Raw genomic sequence first — 14971 nt, 5'->3', positions numbered from 1 at the left:
TGCCTGGCAAGTGCAAAGGCCTGAGTTCAATCCCTGGTTCTGAAAAAAAAAAAAAAAAAAAATCTCTCCTAAGTACTGATGCCACCTGACCTGGGTCCTCACTGGCTGGGCATACAGTGGCAGGAGCACTGATCCACAGGAGGCCCCTGTGCTCACAAGCTGGGGCTTGAGTCCTGGCTCAACATTGCTGCATGGTCAATGCCATAAGACTCCCTGGAGGTGGAGAGACAGAATGAAACCCTTCCCCACCTCAGAACAGGACACTGCAAGGGACAATGCTGACTGCCTGCCCAACCTCATGCCCCCAGCTCTGAGCCCATCTGGATGCAAACTCCTAGGCAAGGGAGCTCTGCATTTCAGAATCTGGGTGTGGAGACAAGATGGGAGGAGGCAGAGGATAGGCTTTTAGAACCCAGAAGAGAAGCTTCAGTTGGCAAGTAAGGGAAAACAAAGATGCCTGGGAGGTAAAATCCACAGAACTCAAATTATCAAAGAAGAAGGAGGTGGAGCTGGTGAGATGGCTCAGTGGTCTAAAGCACCTACTTAGAACAAGCTAAGCAAAGCACAGGGACCGCGGTTCAATCCCCAGCACCACATGCCAGCCAGCCCCGCCCCCTGGTGGGCTGAGCTGGCCACACACACACACACACACACACACACAAAATAAATAAATAAAATTTTAAAAAAACAAAGAAGAAGGAGGGAGGAGTTGGGAATAATATCCTAAATTTATCCCACAAGTCTTGGTTTCTGTGTGCACAATTACATTTGGTTTTTTTTGTTTTTGTTTTTTTCAAGATTACATTTGAACAAGGTTATTCATCAGAAGGGGCCGGGGAGATGGCTCAATGGAATAAGCACTTCCCTGGCAAGTGTAAGGGCCTGAGTTCAATCCCCGGTTCCAAAAAAATAAATAAAAATAAATTTAAAAGATTATTCATCAGAGGCCTGTGGGGAACACTGATGAGAGATTGGAAACAACCTAAAGAACGTCAATAGGGGGCAATTAGGTGACACATTGACAGAGCATAAAAAAGGGGATGAAGGCCTCTCTCTAAGGACAGTAAGTGATCTCCAAGAGACGCTAGGTATTGTAAGTGGAGGGAAAAGGCAAGCACAAACAATTATAATATATCCTCACACTTGAGGGAAAATACAGAGAAGAGGGCTGATGGTATAGCTCAGCAACTAAGTGCTTGCCTAGCATGTGCATCCCTGCCACTGCAAAAATAAATAGTAAATAAAACAATGCAAGATAAAAAACCTATGTATTGGTAGGTAGTCCAATATGTACACAAAATATTTCTCAAAGCTCACAAGGGATTTATTACATTATCTATCCTGGGCTGGGCATGGTGGTGCATGCCTGTAATCTTAGTACTCAGGAGGCTGAGGCAGAAGGATTGTTCCAAGTTTGAGACCACCCTGGGCTACAAAGTGAGCCCAAGGCCAGCCCGAACTGGGTAGCAAGACCCTGTCACAAAAAAAAAAAAGGCCTGCCCCTTGGCTCAGTTCTTTAAGTGGCTGCTTCAACAAAGCAGTCAGGCTCAGGTTGCTGGGGTTCGATCCCCAGGACTCAAACATGCCCTGAAGGCATTTGGAGCCAGCCCCCCAAAAAAACCCTCAAAAAGACAAACAAACAAATAAATAAAAATAAACACATTATCTGTCCTTAAGAAGGTGCTATGCATTGCATACCACATGATCCAAAAGGCCCATGGCTAAAAGCTTAGTTTTCAGCCAGCGATGCTACTGGGAGATGGTGGAGTGTTTAGGAGATAGGACCATTCCAGTAGAAGGAAGCCAGGTCAGTGGGGGTGTGCCCTGGAAGGGAACATGTGGGCCTTGGCCTCTCTTCCTCTACTTTTTCTTTACTTCTTGACTGCCTTGAAGTGAGTAGCTTCTTCCCCATGCTCTAGCCATGATGTACAGCCAGGCCACAGGCTTAAAAGCAAGAAGGCCAATGACCATGGACTGAATCTCTGAAACTTTGAGTCCAAATAAATCTTTTCTCTCTTTTTTTTCTCTTGGTTGTCTGTTTGTTTATTTTGTTGAGATAGAGTCTCACTATATATCTCAGGCTAGCCTTGAATTCACTATGTAGCCAGGGTGGCAGGATTAGGGGTATGTGCCACCATGCCTAGCTCCTTTTTTTTTGTGGTACTGGGGACCAAACTTGGGACCTTGTGCTTGTCAGGGAAGTGCTTATTCCACTGAGCCATCTCCCAGGCCCCCCACGAAAGGAAATTTTTGCTGAAGACTTATCTATGAAATATCTACCAAAAAAAAAAAATCTACAAATGTTTTTTTTTTTGTTGTTGTTTTTGCTTTTTTGGCTACTTCAGACTGCCTTAGAGGCAAGTGTGGCTCAGTTTTTGAAGCTGGGAATCACACAAACAGTATTTTTTTGTGTTAAATCCTTGAAAGGGAAAATGTTAATCCAGAGATTCAAATTCTAATACAAGCAAAAGTAAGGAAAAGAGTGAAATAGGTGACCATGAGGCATCAGGGAGTAGTAGAGATGGCGGCAAGCAGAGCCTGACCCATCTGAAGGGGCAGCCCTACTCAGCACTTGAGCCACCCAGGAATGCAGGTCCTGATGTCAGCTGCTGATTTCCGGACAGAAACGGATGCTGGAGGTCATGTGTGATTATGGAGGGCAGTCTGGACACTTGGGAGAGAGAGGATGGATGGTGGAAGGTGTGTCAGACACCCTCACACCCACAGCTGGCAGACCTGTCTGGCATTCCCTCGCTCCTCACCTCAGCTACCTTCAACTTGGAGACTGGAAAAAAGAAATTATTTAGGTTTTCAGCCTTCCTGGCAGCTACAAGGGGCCATTTGACACCATTTTGGCCAACAAGATCTGCAAAGTGTCATTAGATTCCATTGGGATGTGAGTCAGGTGTGCTGATGCACGCCTGCAAACCCAGTGATATAGGGAGAAAAACTGATCTTGGGTGGGTGACTCCAAAGGATACTGGAAACCTACAAATGACATAGGGGGAAAAAGATCTCTCGACCTGACCTGGATGAGTTCATGTTCTCTGAAACTGAAGAATGAATTTTAGGAACAAATGGAGGTTATGAGCAGAATATATTTATTGAGGAAAAGAAAGCTCCTGTCCAAGAGAGGGACAGGAGGGAGGCCCGAGTGGGTAGTTCCTCTCTTCCAGGGACTTTTATAGAGGTGAGGTGGGTCTAAGGTGGTGGAGAAGACATGGGAACTCGCTTAGGTGGGCATGAGGTGGGACAAAACTATGGTCAACCAGTGAGATTACAAGTACTGTTGCTCAGGTTAAATTGATTACATCCAGTACCAAATGGGAAAGTGAGTCACAAATGGGAAAGCGAGTCACAAATGGGAAAGCGAGTCACGCGGGCAAGAATATGGGACAGGATTTATTCCTGTTGAGGTTTGGGCTAGTGATTCATATGAGCTCTTTCAAGGAGATACCTATTTAGAATATCAATCCCTAATGCCCATCCCTAGGGAAGTATGTAGCTGTGCTTCCTCTTTTTGTCTTGGTCTTGAGATGTGGCCCATATGGTAGTGTCTGTCTCTTCCCAATTATAAAGTCACCTTGGCTTCCATCTTGTCTCCTCGAGGGCCTGGCCCTATCTGACTACCTATAATATTTCTATCTAACTTGGCTGCCTGTAACACCAGCATTCAGGAGGCTGAGGCAGGAGGAGCCCTGCCAGTTTGAGATCAGCCTGGGCTACAAAACTGAGCTCAAGGCCAGCCTGAACTGTATAGTGAAGTCCTGTCTCAAAAACAATTTTTTGGGCTGGTGAGATGGCTCAGTGGTCTAAAGCACCTACTTAGAACAAGTTTAGCAAAGCACATGGACCGCAGTTCAATCCTCCAGCACCACATGCCAGCCAGCCCTGCCCCCAGGTGGGCTGAGCTGGCCACACACACACACACACACACACACATACACACACACTAAATAAATAAAATAAACTTTAAAAAAAAAACAAACAATTTTTTTTAAAAAGAAAGAGGGCCAGGGAGATAGCTCAGTAGAATAAGCACTTGCCTGGCAAGTGTAAGGGCCTGAGTTCAATCCCTGGTTCAAAAAAATAAATAAATAAATAAATAAATAAATAAATAAATAAATAAAAAAGGAGCTATAAATAAAGGACCGCTTTTTAAAAAAAGGAAGAAAGAAAGAAAAGATTCCACTGGGGATGGGCTTTAGGAAATTATTTTTCGGGGCCAGGGAGATGGCTCAGTAGAATAAGCACTTCCCTGTCAAGTGCAAGGATCTGAGTTCAATCTCTGGGTCTGCAAAAAAAAAAAAAAAAGGAAATTATTTCTCTTCAAAATAAGAAACGAATGTTTTCAATTCACTCTCCATTTAACTATTTCTTTCTTCCCATCTTAAATGTGGATATGCAACAGTAGGAGGAGCAGCAATATAGCAAACAAGGAGGAAAAGGCAAAGGGATTACTAGACATCAGCTCTGATATCCCTGAGGCTGGTGAAACACAGCTGAGCCTGGTTGATCTGCAGGTCCATTGATAGGAGAAAATATAAATACCTAACTGTCCAGGCTGCTGTAATCTGTGTTTTTTTAACTACATTTTTTTTTAAATTTAAGACTTTACTTTATTTAGCAAAATCATTTCTTTGATTTTGTCAATAAAATAAAAACAAACGGAAAAGAGACAACACTGAAGTGCGTGTTCACCCAGCTGGCCCGCTGTTTCCTTACCTGTACCGGAGAATCAGGGCGCCGAGGCTGACTAACAACTACCACACAGGTCCACTAACAACCTGGGACTTTTCCAATGTAATTGTCAACTTTTTTTTTTTTAAATAAATATATAAAAAACCAAAAAGTGAGTGGAACCAGCATTATGATGTATTACAGAGTATATGTAACCCTGCAGTCGGCGGGGCGGGTCAGTCAGTAAAAACCTTATGAGACCATCTATAGTTTCAGAGTGATCATTTTTGCAGACTACTAATACAGAATCCAACAGGTGAAAAATATATCACTTCCTTTTCTCTCTCTTTTTTTTTTTTTTGCGGAAACTGGGGATTGAACTCAGGCCTTTGCACTTACCAGGGAAGCGCTTATTCCACTGAGCCATCTCCCTGGCCCTATCACTTTCTTCAGATGACAGCAATGATCTGATAAGGATTTGACAATGGCGCTAAGGTGGGGAAAATAAAAGGAATTACAGGGGCTGGCGAGATGGCTCAGTGGTCTAAAGCACTTACTTGAAACAAGCTTGGCTAAAGCCCAGGGACCGTGGTTCGATCCCCCTAGCACCACATGCCAGCCAGCCCCGCCCCCTGGTGGGCTGAGCTGCCCCCACACACACACACAATAAATAAATGTTAAAAAAAAAAAAGATCTAAAAGGAATTACAGAGCATAGCCTCTACTAGAACAAGCTAACTTTCCAGATTTTCCAAAATAAAATAAAATAAAAAATAAAACAAACAAAAAACACTTCAACATGAAGCTACCATACACAGTTCTTCTATTTTTTATTTGTAAAAAGTTCAGAATTTGCAATTTAATCCTGGGATTTTAATGTGAAGGACAGTTTTGGTCTGGACTTCCCCTTGCCCAGGATAATTTTTTGTTCTTTTTGTTGTCGTTGTCGTTCCTGTTCTAGTTTCATCCTTTCCTCATGAATCTTTCTTTGTTCTTCAACAATTCTCAACTGTTCTCCAGCCAGCTTGGCCTGCGCTTCCGCAATTTTTCGGTTATTCTCTTCCAGTATTCGCTCCAGCTCCTCACGCCTTGCTCGTTCTTCCTCGTCTCTGGCTTTCTGTGCTGCAAGCTCAGCTTGTCTCTGTCGCTCGAGTTCTTCGAGCAACTGCTTTTCCATGATGCACTTGGCTTCCTCCACCCTTCGGAGAACCTCGCGCTCAATTTCATCCTTTTCTCCAATTCTTCCTCTATCCTTTTTGCCACCAACTCTTCCACTCTTCGTGCTGTTTCTTCCTCGATGCGTTTCTCTTCTGTTTCCTGCTGCCGAATCTTTCACTGGCGCTGGAACTCGGCCTTCTCCGCCTCCTCCTCGCGCTTCTGCTTCTCGGCGAGGCTGCTGAGCTTGCTCACCGTGCGCCCAAAGAGGTCGAGACGGTTGTGCAGGGACAAGGCGCGCTCCTGCTCGCGCCGGGAAGCCGCCGCGTTGGTGGAGCGCCAGCGCGAGCTAAACATTTTATAGAAGGTGAATGTTTGATAAAATTCAGATGAGCAAGGAGAGAGGCTGGGCAGGAGTCAGTGGAGAATAAAACCTAAAGAGCTGTTTTCTGTGAAGGTGGCAAAATCCCAAACGTGTTTTACAGGGGCCTTGCCAGGTAGCCCAGTTGTTTAAAGCCCCACTTGGGCACAGGCAGTCAGGCGCATAGGGTCGCGGTTCCAGTCCCAGCTCCAGAAACTGCACCAGACCCGCCCTTAAAGGCAGCCTGAAGTAGCCCACCCCCTCAAAAAAAAAAACCCTCTCAAACCACATTTTATTTTTTATTTTATTTTTTTTTTTCAAACCACATTTTACAGCAACAATTTATTGATTACCAGGGGCCAGGCACAGCAGTTTACACGCATTAGCTCTTTTAATTCTCCGCATAACCTTCTGAGTCACGCTTTCCTTTCTCCCCATCATTCAGAGGAAACGCAGCCGAGTGGAGCGGCAGAGAGAAACTGAACTCGGGCAGATGGAATCCCGAGCAAGATGGAACCTATGACTCTTTAGTTAAAGGCGGGAGCGGTGCGCCGCAGCGCGGCCAGCCCTGCTGTGCTCAACCGGTGAGGATCGAGGCAGGGTGGGGACAGGGGTAGGAGCAGGGGCAGGGCGCGGCGCTCAGACAGCTGTGCACCCCCACATGCCCTCCGGCACCTGCTTTTCCAGCAGGCGGGGCGACTCCCAGCTGCCCTCGGGCAGGCCACCGCCTTGCCTCTGAGCTTGCTCTGTCACCACGGGCGGTGGGGAAGCCCAGCCCCAAAGATCCCTGCGGTGATGCCAGGACTGTGCAGGTGACAGCCCGGTACGGGGTACAGACTGGGACAGCAGTCGGGCCAGCGCGCCGGAGACCTCTGGCACCGGCTGGCAGCGATGTGACTCTGGAAGCTGGGTGGCCCTCTCTGAACCTCAGTCTCCCCCTCTGTAAAGTGACGGTGGCACAGCACCTTCTGGCGGGTGGATAAAGCCCCGAGCCTCAGCGTGGCACGGATGCGCGGAGTTCTCCTGTGCACGCCGGGAGCCGCGTGTGGATCGGGCCCGGCGATCCCGACAGGCGACCCCGCCCCAGCGCTGGCCCCAAGCATTTCCTGCTGGGCCTCAGGAAATACCAGACCCCCGCCCCCGCGCTCCTGGAGTCAGCAGCCGGGAACTGACTGCTGCGCCCGGCACAGCCCTGCCCCCCCTTCCGGCCACCCGGCTTCGCTCCTAATCCGCCGCTAGGGATGCGGGCCCTGTGGGCTGGACCTTTGGGAACCTCCCACTACAGCCTAAGCTTTCTGGATGCATCTGCGCCTCTCCTCCCTCCTACCGTTTCTTTCCAGCTTTTCCTTCCTTAACTGCAGACATTTTAAATCTAGATCGGAAGAGCAAGGAGTTAAGCAAGACCAAGTGGTTCAGACAGTTCATACCGTCAGCAAGCGTTTATTTAACATTTACTTTGTGGCAGGACCTGAGCCAGGGCTTGGGCAGGAGGCGACTTAAGTCTGTGTGGGTTGGGTTTGCACTAGAGGAGATGGGGGTGGTGAAGGAGTAAGTACCGGGCTCAGAGCCAGGTGTGCCACAGAGCTTGGCCAGTCTCAGGGAGGTGGCCAGGGCTTCCCTTCCGGAGGAAAGAGCTTAAGAGTTGCTGCTGAGTGCAGGTGGGAGAGCAGGTTGGCAGGTGGGTGCAGGGCGGTGACGCCGGAGGTATGGGATGCAGCTGGTTGCTCAAGATCACCCAGAGTGAGGCTGGAATTTGACCCCATGGTATAGGAACTGGGATCTGAATCTGGCTTTTGAAAACAGCCCACCTGGAACCTGGGCACAGATGGAGCCTCCTCTTCGCTGTGTAAGTCAAGCTTCAGCTTCCGGGCAGGCTTGTAACAGGGGCAGCCGGTGAAGGGAGACCCTGGCCTGGGAGAGGCTGCAGCGGAAGTCCCCGTGGGTGGTAAGTCTGTGGTGACCCTGATGTGGTTTCCTGAGGGCCCCGTGGTTCCAGCATGGGCACTGTGCCTACCTCCTGTGGCTTCTTCCTGTACAGAGAGCTCTGATTGGCACACACTTTGCTTCTTTGGGCAGGGAGCCCAGGTAGGACCCTTCTCACCAGTTTCTTGGACCTTCTTGGAGCCTGGGACAGTGTTCCTGTATCACTGAAGAAGAAACCAGATTCAGAGTGGGACAATGAGTAGTACAGGTTGCCCAGCAGAAACGTTTTGCCTCAGCGATCTAAAGTGCCTGCTTAAGCAAATTTAAGCGGTCTCAGGGGATGAGGTCCAAACCCCAGCACCACATGCTGTGCCAGCCCCACCCTCAGGGTGGGCTGAGCCGCCAAAAAAAAAAAAAAAGTTTTTCCTGCTCAGTCCTTGGCACTATAGGGCTTTCTAGCACGTTTCATTCATTCACCAGGGAAATAGTGGTATAGGCACCTGCCTGGCAAGCACAAGGTCCTGAGTTCAATCCCTGGTACTCTGAAAAAGAAAAAAAAATGTATTAATAATGTATTCATTCACTCACTGTAACATATTCACATGTGCCCTGGGTACTCACCACTCCCTTGTATGCTGACCTAAGCCTTCCAGTTAGGCACACCTGATGACAGGCCCTGGCCTAGCAGGCTGACAGTGTTAGAGCATTTCTCTGTCCCCCAGCAGCCCTACTGGCAGATTTTTGGGTGTTGGAATCTCCTTCTGGAAGTGGTTTTTAGATTCTTTCTGTCCTGAGCAAAGAATTGGTCAAGACAAGCACAAATAGCCGCCACCTTTTATTAAAGGTAGGAAAAGCAACAGGCTCTGCAGAGCAAGTTTGGGCCAAGTAAAAGTAGGAAAGAAGTACACTGCATGAGGGTGGCCTCTATGCAAGACAGAACACAGAAGCAAAACGCTTCACACCTGTCCTTTTCAAGTCCCTCACGCCGATGTCACATCTAGGTCCCCTATTAAAAACCTGTTGAGATCTCAGGAGAAGTCCACATTCAGGGCACTGGGGGATTTTTTTTTTTTTTTTTTTTTTTTTTTATGGGTTTAGAACTCACGCTTGCGCGCTTTTTTGGCTAGCTCAGGCTACCTTAAGGGTGGCTTGTGGAGCTTGGGATAGAACCTTGGTCCCCTGTGCCTGACTGAGTTTGCTCAAGCAGATGCTTTAAACAACTGAGCTAACCTGCAAGCCCCCTAGGATCTGGGAACTGCTCTGCACATGTATCCTGGGTGGCTGGGAAGTCTGAGATCACAGTGCTGTAAGCATCATCATGAGGGCTTTGAGCTACTGGTGGAAAGCTTTGTGGTGAAAAACAGAGCAAATGTCCAGTTTGGGAAAGGGCAAAACCTGAGGGGCTCCCTTGCTGTGTGAAAGCCTGCCCCCTGGGTGACTACCCAGTGCCATGGGAGAGGGCTCACTCTCTATGGAGGAGTTAACCCAGTCCTGTGGAAAATAAATAAGTCCCAAACAAGTTGCCCAGTCTGACTTGGAGCTCTTTTTTTTTTTTTTTTAACAGAACCAGGGATTGAACTCAGGCCCTTGGGGGCTGGGGAGATGGCTCAGTAGAACAAGCACTTGTCTGGCAAGCGCAAGGGCCTGAGTTCAATCCCCGGTTCTGCCAAAAAAAAAAAGAAAGAATGAACTCAGGCCCTTGCGCTTGCCAGACAAGTGCTTACTCTACTGAGCTAATCTGCCAGGCCCGAGTTTGAGCTTTTTAATCCTGCCATAGCCTGCTTCAGCCTTTCCAGAGTGCTGGGATTACAGGTGTGTACCCCCAGGGAATCCCTCTTAATAGCCAAGTCACCTCTTCAAGGTTGCTCCTTCCTACACTGCCACAGATAGTCACGGTCAAATTTCAGCATGAGTTTCAAGGGGCCCATCTATATCAGGCCCCAGCACTCACCCATCTGTAAAATGAGGCCAGCCAGGTGCGGTGGTGCACTCCTGTAATCCCAGCACTTGGAAGGCTGAAGCGAGACCAATCTGGGCTACAAGGTGAGCTCAAGGCCATCCTGAACTGCAGAGTGAGACCTTGTCAGAAAAAAACACAACAAAAATGAGGCCCTCAGACTGTCCACCTCATAGGGTTGTTCCACAGATTGGCTGACTGAAGACCATAGAGTTCTCAGCACAGTATGGGCAGGTGGGAAGGGTCCTCAGTGCCCCATCAGTGGAGGAAGTGAGGCAGAACAATCTCTGGGGGGACCAGGGAGATAGCTCAGTAAAATAAGTGCTTGCCTGGCAAGTGCAAGGGCCTGAGTTCAATCCCTGGTTCCACCAAAAATAAATAAATAAATAAATAAAAAATAAAAATAAAAAAAAGAACAATCTCTGGGCTCAAAATCCTCACCCCCTGCCTACCATGGATTAGCCCATTTATGACAAGTGGCAAGTGCTTTCATTGTCCTGTGCCTCAGTTTCCTTGCTGGCACAGTGGGATTACACAAGTCCTTCTTCCTTGGGCTGCTGTGGAGGGCAAATATGGCACGCAGAAGAGCTCAGGAAGGGCTCCCTCGGGGTCTTTCGTTGTTGGGCATCTAGTGTGCATTATGACCCTGTAGGGATGAGTGGGCCTTTGTTGCATCCTCTGATGAGGAAGGCATCTTCACACCTCCAAGTCATGGATGTGAAACAGAGGTTCAGCAAGGTTTGAGGTTACACAGAGTGTCACAGCTGATAGAGGTGGTATGGGGACCAGAATCTGAGGCAGGTTGTTTCAGCTGATTCAGATATTCCTCCCCCAACCCCCCACACAAGGCACTGTGATTCAAGTTTGCAGGAAGAAGGGGAGGAGAGTGGGGCAAGCTGAAGGGAAGCCACGATTTCTACTTTCCCAGAAATGGAAGTTCTTGATGAGGTCTGCCGTGGTGTGGTTGGGGCTGGCCCAGCAGAAAAGCAACCAGTGGTCAGGCCTGGGAGTCATTAGACACAGCCCACTTGGCAGGCCTCAGGGCAAAGACTGCCTTTGGAACAGCACTAGGATTTCAGCCTGGGAAGCTGATGCCTCAGCCTGAGCATAGCTGCAAGCTGGGGTTCAATCCCTGGCCAATAGGTCAGGATTCTCCAGCTGGCACAGGAGTCTCAACTCCTCTTGGGCTCTGCTAAATGACATCAGCGCCAGGCGTGGGCCTCTCTGGCTACTAGAGGAGAGGCAAGTAGCTGGGACAAGTGGACATCCCTGGCTTTCACTGTCTGGCAGTCTGTGGGTCAGTGGACTAACTGGTGGGCACCAGGAGCTGCTAGAGCCAGAGCTGGGAAGAACTGGACCCTGTGAGCTTCCACTTGGTAAGCAGGAGGGGGAGGGGGCTACCTCAACCGGCCACACTCAGAGGATATACTGATGGGGGTGGAGGCCTGGACCAGGTGTCTGAGGGAAGGGCACTTTGGGCAGAGAGAACAGCGCAGGAAGGCTCATTTTGTAAGGCGGATAGAGAAAGTGAGGTAGAAAGGACAGGCTTTTCTAGCCACCAAAGGGGGGCAGTAGGTGATTCTAACACCAGAGTCCTTGAAGCTCTGTGGGGGGCTGGTGTGACAGAAGTTGGTCTTTCTGGTAAAAGCTGCCAGCTCAGGACAGGGCTGAAGAGTAATAAGGAAACCAAGGCCCGGAGCACACCCTTGCATACTTGTGAGATCTCACATCACCAACAGAGAGGCCAGGACTGGAACTCAGCATGAAAGTCTGCTCCCTGTCCTCAGCCCGCAGTAACACTGTGAGTTGGCCAGGAATAGCTGCCTGCTCTTCCCTACTGGACCCCATTCAGAGAACCCAAGTCCGAGAGTATTGCCCACTCTGGTTCCGGGCATTGCCTGCCTTTTCACTGTGAGTCAGCCAACATCCTCAGAAGCTGCTCTCAGGAGCCAGAACCTTTCAGGGTCAGAGGTAGATAAGTGAAAACTGGCTCCTGCCTCCCTTGAGAAGCTGCCTGGACCACAGGAAGATAGAATGTTTGCTTGTTTGTTTTTTGTTCTGGGATGACAGAATCTCACCAGGGTGTCAATCCAGGGAGTAGGGGCTGGGAACATGAGCTGGGAGCATGAGCAGCCAGAGAAGGTTCCTTCCTGAGACTGTGACCACTTAAGAAGACTCCTAGGGGCTGGGAAGAGAGCTCAACAGCATAAGCATCTACCCGGTGAGTGTGAGGTCCTGAGTTCAATCCCCAGCACCAAAAAATAAAGAAAAAGAAGAAGACTCCTAGGAGCTGGGCCTGGTGGCACACACCTTTAATTCCATTACTTGGGAGTCTGAGTTAGGAGGATCAATGCGAGCTTGAGACCAGCCTGGGCTACAAGATAAGTTCAGGCTACAAGGCCAACTTGAACTGCATAGTGAGATCCTGACTCAAAAAGAAGATAGGTAGATAGATAGATAGATAGATAGATAGATAGATAGATAGATAGAAGACTCCTAGGGCAAGTGCTTCCCTGAATCTTACAACATTAGACAGCCAGGCCCTAAGGGGAAGAAGAGGGTGTTTTTCTAGGCAGAAGGAACTGGGCATAGGAGAGATGAGAGGTTGGATGGGCAGCCATCTCAGGGCGCCTGAGCAATAGTGGGACACTGTATTTATTAGTCAGCTTTCTGGTTTCTAGGAACAAAACACCTGATACTCTTAACTTAAAGGAAGAGAGGTTTAATTTCGCTCACATTTTAAGAGGATTCAGGACATGGCTAGCTGGATAAGGCAGAAACATCAAGCAGAAGGGCATGACAGAGATAGGGAGCTCCGTCTGTGGTGGCTGGGAAGCAGGGCAGGGGCACAGTCCAGAGAGGAAGGGTCCAGGACCAGATGCAGTCTCCAAGATCACACACACCTCCATGACCCACCCACACATGCTCAGGAGTGTGCTTTAATAATCCCCTAGGCAGGGCCGGAGTGAGATAGCTCAGCCACTAAGTGACCACTGAGACTGGGTGTGCACACACCTGTAATCCCAGTGAGGCTGAAAACAGGAGGATCACTATGAGTCCCAGCTGCGTAATGAGATTCTGTACCACATACATTAAAAAAAAAAAAAAAAAATCCCCTAGGCAATGCCCAAGCCAATCAAATTAAATTTAACCATTACTGACAGTGTACAAAATGTCAGGGGAAGGGCTGGGGATATAGCTCAGTGGCATAAGTGCCTGCCTGGCAAGGTCCCAGGTTTGATCCTCAGTACTATGGAAAAAAAAAAATAATGTCAGGGGAATACTACCAGCAGGTGAGGTAGAGAGGGCAGTCCCTTCCCCACGCTGGAGATCAGAGTTTGCATGCAATCAATGGGTGTCACAGAAGACTTCAGAGAACAAGAACAGGGAGGGGACAGGGAAGGTGCCAGCTGGCTGGCCTGTCCCTTCTGCCTTTGCCTGGGTATGTGGGAGGGTGGTACCCAGCAGCCCAGATGGAGAACATGGAGATGTGGTTTTGTTCTCATCTTTCATCTCTGAGCCTCTCAGCTAAGTACATTTACAAATGTTAATAAAAGTATCTGGTGAGCTGGGGAGATAGCTCAGTGACATAAGCGCCTGCCTGGCAAGTGCAAGGACCCAGGTTCGGTTTGATACCCGGTACCATATAAAGTGCTGGCACGGAAACCCAGGCATGGTGGTGTATGCCTGTAATCCTAGGGCTGGGGAGGTTGAAAACAGGAGGATCAGTATGAGTCCAAGGTGTGTAGTGAGACCCTGCAACAACCAAATACATTAAATACATACATACATACATACATACATACATACATACTATGATGGTGCATGCCTGTGGTGGTCCATGCTTATATTTTTTTCTTTTTTGTGGTACTAGGGATTGACCTCAGGACCTTGCACTTGCCAGGCAAGTGCTTATTCTTTTTTTTTTTTTTTGGTGTAACTGGAGATTGAACTCAGGCCCTTGCGCTTGCCAGGGAAGTGCTTATTCTACTGAGCTATCCCCAGCCCTGGTCCATGCTTATAATCCCAGCACTCTGGGAGGCTAAGACAGGGGACCACAAATTTGGAGGGGGCCTGGAAGTTTAGTGAGACCCTATTTTATTTATCTATTTATCTATCTATCTATCTACGTATTTATTTATTTATTTATTTTTGCAGTACCAGGGGATTGAACTCAGGACCCTGAGCTGCCAGGCAAGCACTTAATTCTACTGAGCTATCTCCCTGGCCCGAGACCCCCGTTTTGAAATTAAAAAAAAAAAAAAACTTTTAAAAGGGCCAGGGAGGGGCTGGTGAGATGGCTCAGTGGTCTAAAGCACCTACTTAGAACAAGCTTAGCAAATCACAGGGACCGCAGTTCAATCCCCCAGCACCACATGCCAGCCAGCCCCGCCCCCTGGTGGGCTGAGCTGGCCACACACACACACACACACACACACACACACACACACAAATAAATAAATAAAATTTTTAAAAAATGAAATAAAATAAAAGGGCCAGGGAGTACCAGGGATATAGCTTAGTGGCTCCAGGACCTGCCTGGCAAGTGCAAGGTCCTAAGCTCAATTCCTGGTAACAGAAGAAAAGGGGTCTGAGGGGGCATAGCTGGGTGTGGTCATACACACCTGTAATCTCAGCTCTCCGATGAGGCAAGCTGATCCAATTTGAGCTCGAGGCCAGCCTGGTCTATATAGTAAGTTGAAGGCCACCTGAACTACATAGTTCAGTCTGAGTTAATAGTTTGAGGTAACAGTTACACAATTTGAGTCTGTTTAAATGGTGGATCTCGGGGCCGGGGAGATGGCTCAGTAGAATAAGCACTTGCCTGGCAAGCGTAAGGGCCTGAGTTCAATCCCCTGTTCTGCAAATAAAATAAAACAAAATAAAGGTGGATCT

At 48.5% G+C, this 14971-nt stretch overlaps 1 pseudogene across 1 annotated transcript; it reads right to left on the bottom strand.

Moving 5' to 3' along the window:
- Positions 1-5538: 5538 nt before the first annotated feature.
- On the bottom strand, positions 5539-6191 carry LOC101592305 (annotated as a pseudogene). Its single transcript, XR_001116964.1, has one exon. The product of XR_001116964.1 is annotated as an arginine and glutamate-rich protein 1 pseudogene (transcript).
- Positions 6192-14971: the final 8780 nt, after the last annotated feature.

This window comes from Octodon degus, unplaced genomic scaffold (genome assembly GCF_000260255.1).
Source record: "Octodon degus isolate 3935 unplaced genomic scaffold, OctDeg1.0 scaffold00342, whole genome shotgun sequence".
NCBI classification, from domain to species: Eukaryota; Metazoa; Chordata; class Mammalia; order Rodentia; family Octodontidae; genus Octodon; species Octodon degus.
Note: the sequence above shows the minus strand (reverse complement) of the source record. Positions and strands in the feature narration are given on the sequence as shown.